Source organism: Panthera leo, chromosome B3 (assembly GCF_018350215.1).
Source record: "Panthera leo isolate Ple1 chromosome B3, P.leo_Ple1_pat1.1, whole genome shotgun sequence".
In the NCBI taxonomy this organism is placed as follows: domain Eukaryota; kingdom Metazoa; phylum Chordata; class Mammalia; order Carnivora; family Felidae; genus Panthera; species Panthera leo.
The window spans coordinates 23679647-23686137 of NC_056684.1; positions in this window are offsets into that span (position 1 = coordinate 23679647).

The following is a 6491-nucleotide window of genomic DNA, read 5'->3' on the forward strand; positions in this document are numbered from 1 at the left end:
GATCACAGGAACTTTTTGATTTGTAGCCATACCAAACAGAAGTTGTGGGTAACCTGTGGCCCTGTTCCTTGCAATTGGTATCTGAAGTGGGTGACAGCAGTCTTCTGGGACTGAGCCCTTAACTATAGGATATGACACTACCTCCAGGTAGGATAGTATCAGAATTGAGTTAATTATGTAACATCCAGCTGGTGTCATGGAGAATTACTTGGTGTGGAGAAAACACCCCACAAATTTGGTTATAGAAATATCAGAAGTAAAGTGTTCTGTGTGAACATAGTGGTAGTGTGAGAGTAAAGGAGAAACACATAGGAGTGGAAAACTGGATTTTTTTCCCATTCAGGAAGAAAAGACTGGGTCTTTCTATTCAGTTATGTTCTAATTATACTTTATTTATATACTTTATTTATGAAACTTGAACTTTATATAATTTTCACGTGTCACAAAATTGCCTTTCTGATTCCCTCTCAACCATGTAAAAAAATGTACAGGCAGTAGGTGAGATTTGGTGTAGTTTGCTGACCATCTAGGGTGTTCTTGCCCAAAGCCTGGATACAGTGAGAATGTGTGCAAAAGCTGTGGTTGGAAGAATGTCTTTTTTGTTACTTGTGACCTGTTTGAGTATTTTCAGAGAGTTAGGCACTTCCTTCCCCTGCTCAGCCTCTTCTAAAGCTGATCTTGGGATTTTACAAGAATCCTGTTCCCCAGATTGGGGGAGGGAGCCTACAGCAAAAATATCTCCTGGTCAGTTTTCCTGTGAATAGATTGTACCTGTAGTGAAAGGCTGCCACCCAGCGCCTTGAGCAATGAGCCTATAGGGGCTGTCTTAGGTTTTTGTGCAGCAAGTATGTGTTCTGTTTCGTTTTTTCACCCAGCTTTCTGCTCAGGCTTTAAGTTTGCATGTATAGATTTATAAAAACTTTTAAGAGCAGAGGCACGGTGACCAGAATGCTGGGCTTGAATCTGGGTTCAAACACTTGTGAACTGTGTGTGACTTTGGGTGTGGTTCTAGACCTCTCGGGGCCTCAGTTTCCTAAAATGTAAGAGGGATGGAAATAGGAAACAACTCATATGGTTGTTATTTGGGTTAATGATAAAGTACCTGGAAAATTACCTGATACATAGGAAGCAGAATGTGTGTTTATTAAATTAATTAATTAATTAATAAAAAATAGCTGCTCACATAGAATGCAGACTTCAAACCATGTAGTCTTCATAGTTCTATTGTCTTGAATTTCTGCTTCTGAATTTTAAATTTTATCATAAAAAGGACTTTAGTCTCTCTGCAATATCATTTCAAATATTGTCCACGTTCCACAAATGTCTAAGGTATTAAATCATTTTACCTCTATTTCAAATTTTTTACATCTTTTTTTTAATGTTTATTTTTGAGAGAGACAGAGAGAGAGTGTGAGTGGGGGAGGGGCAGAGAGAAAGGGAGACAGAATCTGAAACCAGCTCCAGACTTGGAGCTCCTAGCTGTCAGCAGAGAGCCCCATTCAGGGCTTAAACTCAATAACTGTGAGATTGTGACCTGAGTGGAAGTCAGATGCTTAATAGACTGAGCCACCCAGATACCCCTAATTGTTTACATCTTATTTTATATGTTTCCTTTGTATTTGTTTTAGTTCTGATGCTTTGGGATAAAAAATTCACTAACGTTTTAGTGGGTATGACTTTTAATACTAGCAAAAATGCTTTTTATTTAAGTCAAATGTCATATTTTAAAGACTTCTTCCACAAAAGTCCTCCTGAAGGCACAAAAGATAGACTGGGGATTGTCGAGTGGTCACACAAACGGAACTTCACAGTATCTTGTTTTATATTTAAAAACTGGCCTGATTTTATATCTTGTTCTGTACTATATTTGTATTATATTTGTTTTATTTTAAAGTTGTTTTGTTTTGTTTTGTTTTTTTACCCCCTACAAGGGACTTTTATCCAAGTAGCAGCACATCTTATTTTGAAGCCTTGGTAGGATTTTTATAGTTTCCTCAAATTCAGGAAATGCAAAACAATTTATGTTAGTCAAAACAATCACAATCTACCATTCACTTTTCTATAATTTTGCAACATAACAAACTCAAAATAGAAATCTGCTTTCAAAACAAACTTAAAACAATTTTTTTAATTTATTTTTTTATTTTTTTTAAGTAATCTCTACACCCAGTGTGGGGTTCAAACCCACAACCCTGAGGTCAAGAGTTGCGTGCTTTGCTAACTGAGCCAGCCAGGTGCCCCCAAAACAAATGTTTTTCTCTGTTCCTCCTTGTCCTCAGACTTTTCCTCTAAGATTGAGTTATTAAGAAAACATCAAGTCTGTATATTTGAAGTTATCAGTGTTTATTTGGATTATTTAAAAAAGCAAAAAATTCAGAATAATGCTGTTGGGATTTGTGTAGATGTTGCCCAAGCATCTTATTATCCAAGGATAAGAATGTGTGGGTATAAATTATCAAGACCTCATGGTTAGCATCTAACCATTTTCTTTTCACTGGCTGACTGTTGATCTCTTCCAGTATTTACTTAATTGCCCCCATTCTTATGGTGGGTTTGGGTTTTGTAGTGGCTGTGATGTGGGTTCCACTGCTAGGGAGGAAGCCTGGTGTTCTTTGTCCTGCCAGAGGAATAGTGGTGGGAGTCTGTGTGCTGTGTAGGTTTGAGTGTGACAAAAGCAGAAGGTGGGAGGACCACCTAGGTGGAGAGATCTTCAGCAGGTGCAGAGTAGAGAGATCACAAAGAGCAAGTACTTCATAATGATCAAAGACTCTTGCACTTTTTTCTTAGAAATCAATAAGGAAAAGAGAATTTCAGTGAGTTCTTGATATAGCGGGTATATATTTGGTGTATATTGCAAATGTCTTCTCCTTTCTTTTTTAACATTATTATATTCTTTTGACAGACAAGTGTCCTTGAACAACGTTGTCTGTATCATTTGATTGTCTTTTATTTGGTACAGTTTACAAATTCAAATGAAAGACAATTAAAAAAATAGAATTGTAGAGATTCTTTAGTGGTATGTCTCCTTTTTACCCTTGCCCACCAACCTTCTCCTTTGAAGGTGACCATGTTAGGACCTTTTTGCATATAATTTTCTGATCAAATTTTTTCTCTTAATTTTTTTTTTAATTTCAGAACAGCTTTATATTTACATAATTATTTCAAAGATAGTCCAGAGAATTATTCTACATCTCACATATATATTCCTCTATTGTCAAAATCTTGCATTAGTATGGTTCATTTGTTATAATTAATGAACCAATATCAAAGTCCAGACTTTATTCATATGTCCTCAGTTTCTACATAATGTCTTTTTTCTGTTCCCATATCTCATCCAGGACAACATATTACATTTAGTACTCCTGTCTCAAGGCTCTTCTTGGTGTGGCAAGACTCAGAAAGCTTCTCAGACTTTCTTTGTTTTTGATGTCCTTGACAGTTTTCAGATTACTAGTCAGGTATTTTATAAAATTTCCCTTAATTGGAATTTCAAAAAAATATATAATGCCCACACCATTATAACCACCTTTCTTAAATCACACAAGTCAGTGATTTTTAGATATTCACAATGCTTTACAACCTCCCTACTATTTAATTCCAGAACATTTCATCATCCTATAATGAAACCCAATAACCATTAGCAGTCACTCCCTATTCATCCTTCCCCCCCATTCTCTGACAATCACTGCTCAGGTTTCTGTCTCTATGGATTTGGGTATTTTGTACATTTCATATAAATGGACTCATATAAAATGTGGCCTTTTATGTTTGGATTTTTTTTTCCATATAGCATAACATTTTTCAGAGTTCATCTATTTTACAGCATGAATCAACCCTTCATTCCTTTTTATACTAAATGACATTGTAGTATAGATATGCCATACCATATAATGTTTTGTTTATCCATTTATCAGTTGATAAAGAGTTATTTCCTCTCTCCAACTATTATATAATAAGGCTGCTATGAAAATTCATGTACAAATTTTTGCATAGATGTGCGTTTTCATTTATTTTGGGTTATGCACTTAAAAGTAGAATTGTGGATCATAGGATAGCTTTATGGTTAAATTCTTAGGTACTCCTGACCTTTCTTCTAAAGTGGCTGCACTAATTTACATTTCTATCAGCAAAGTATGAAGGTTCCAATTTGTCCACATCCTCCTTAACACTTGTTATTGTCTTTTTGATTATAGCCCTCCTAGTGAGTGTGAAAAGGCACCTCATTGAGCTATTCTTTTGCATTTCCCTATTGACTAAGAATTTTGAATATCTTTTCATGTGTTGATTGGCCATTTGTTTATCATTTTTTTGGTGAATTATTTATTCAAATCTTTTCCCCATTAATTTTTTTTATCCTTTTATTGTTGAGTTTTAAGACTTCCTTTATATGATATTTGCAAATATTTTCTACCATTCTGCTGGTTGTCTTTTTACTTCCTTTATAGTGTCCTTTGAAGCAAAAACTTTTATGTAATTGTGATGAAGTCCACTTTATTATTATTATATTATTATTATTATTATTCGGTTGCTTGTACAGTAGGTACATCATATCTAAGTAAACATGATTTACTTAAGGTCACACAGATTTACACCTATGTTTTCATCTAAAAGTTTTATATTTTAAATGCTTACATTTATGTCTTTAATCCCTTTTGATTTAATTTTTATATATGATACAGGAGTTATGATCAGTTTTGCAAATTCTTCAGCTTTCGTTTTATATAGAATAGTTGTTTTGTTAGTTTTATTCCAGATTTGATGTACCTTAAGCTCATACCTTGGGTTTATGACTTGGAGATAGGTCTAGACTTTGGAAAAGATAGAATTGTTGAAAGACATATGTGGGTCTAGCAACATAGTCCTTATAGCAAAGCTTATTGGTAAAGTCTTCTTTTCTGTATATTCACTTCCCAATTGCAGGGTATGCTTAGTCAGGGTTGTAAACTGATATAAATTATACTCTATAAGTATATGAGTGATCAAATATGGAAGTTTGGATTGTGTGTAAGGCTCAGGGAGTTCATCATACCATTTCTGGTATCTAAAGCCAGCTTCTTAACGCAGTATAGAAACCAGAAAATTATGAGGAGAATAGTTAGAGTTGTCAAAAAGAGTAGGCTGGAAAGGGTTTGGAAGGGGGGGTTAATAAACTAGATAATCAAGTACATTAGAGTTGAGAATTAAGTATAATTTTATTTTATCTTAATATTTAGTTTTTAATTCTAAAAGTAATTAATGATCACTATAAAAAGTATAAGCATGGTAAAAACAAAAAAAATTGTCATGGCCAAGAGAAGCCTAAGGGGACATGACTACTGAACATATATGTGGTATCTTACAACAAGAAAATGACATTAGGAAAAATCTGAGGAAATATGAATAAGGTATGGATTTTAATTAACAACAATCACATATATACCCAATTCTCATTCCCCAGTGGAAGTTACTTTGTAATATTTGGGGCAATTCTAAGAGCTATAGACTTCTATAGAGTTTTTGGTCTGAATCAAACCCTGTTCTAAAGATGTATATTAACTCACTTAGCTGTCAAATCATTGTATAAGTACAATTCCTCCATATTTTACAGACTAAAGAAACAAGGCACAGGAAGTTAGATAAATTGCCTAAAGTAACATTGCTATCAAGCATCAAAACTAGAATTTGAATCCAATGAGTCTGAGTCCAAGGCATGGTTTCCATTACTAACTATAGTGGTATGTGTGTTATTTCATATATTTTTTCAGTGTGCATGTAAACATATATTTACATAAAATATCCACCTAGCATTAATTTTACATAATATTTTGCTATTTGCTCCCATGATCAGAGTTGACTTTCTATGTGTAGGGGGGTAACTAAAAATAGTCAATATGCCAGATGCCATATTTTTGGGGTAGTATGTTATGAACTCCTTCATATGTTACTTCACTTGAATGTGTAAAAATGAACCATCAGTGCAATTTTGTAGATCAAAAACCTACAAACCTATATTGATAATTTCACATGATGCAGCACAAAACTTCATTCTTTCTATCAGCCAGATTATATTTATATATAATATCAGTCTATTATTCTTTATATAAGTAGATAACAATTTACTAAGTCTGTCTTTCATGAGGCAGATTACATAGTTTCCAAGATTTTATTATGATAGATGTCTCCACTGAGATGTCTCTTCACACTTGTTTGTATAGTGTATGTATATGATTGGGAACAGAGCACTAGCTTAGGAGAATGGGGAGGGGATTTTAGCCATTTAGACGCCATTAGCCCACCTTCAGCCTCAGTTTTTTTGATGTGGAGAATTGAGAAAATGGAAAAGCTATGTAAAATACTATGCAAATACAGCTTCAGGATTCTTTCCTTAGCTTTCTCATCTTAGCATTGTCTTTTCCATGTTATACATAGGTAGCAATTTTGGAGTTACCAATGAGTGCCTTAAATCTGTAGACAGAGTGTTACTAGGAAAAAAGAAAATCATTGTATGTACT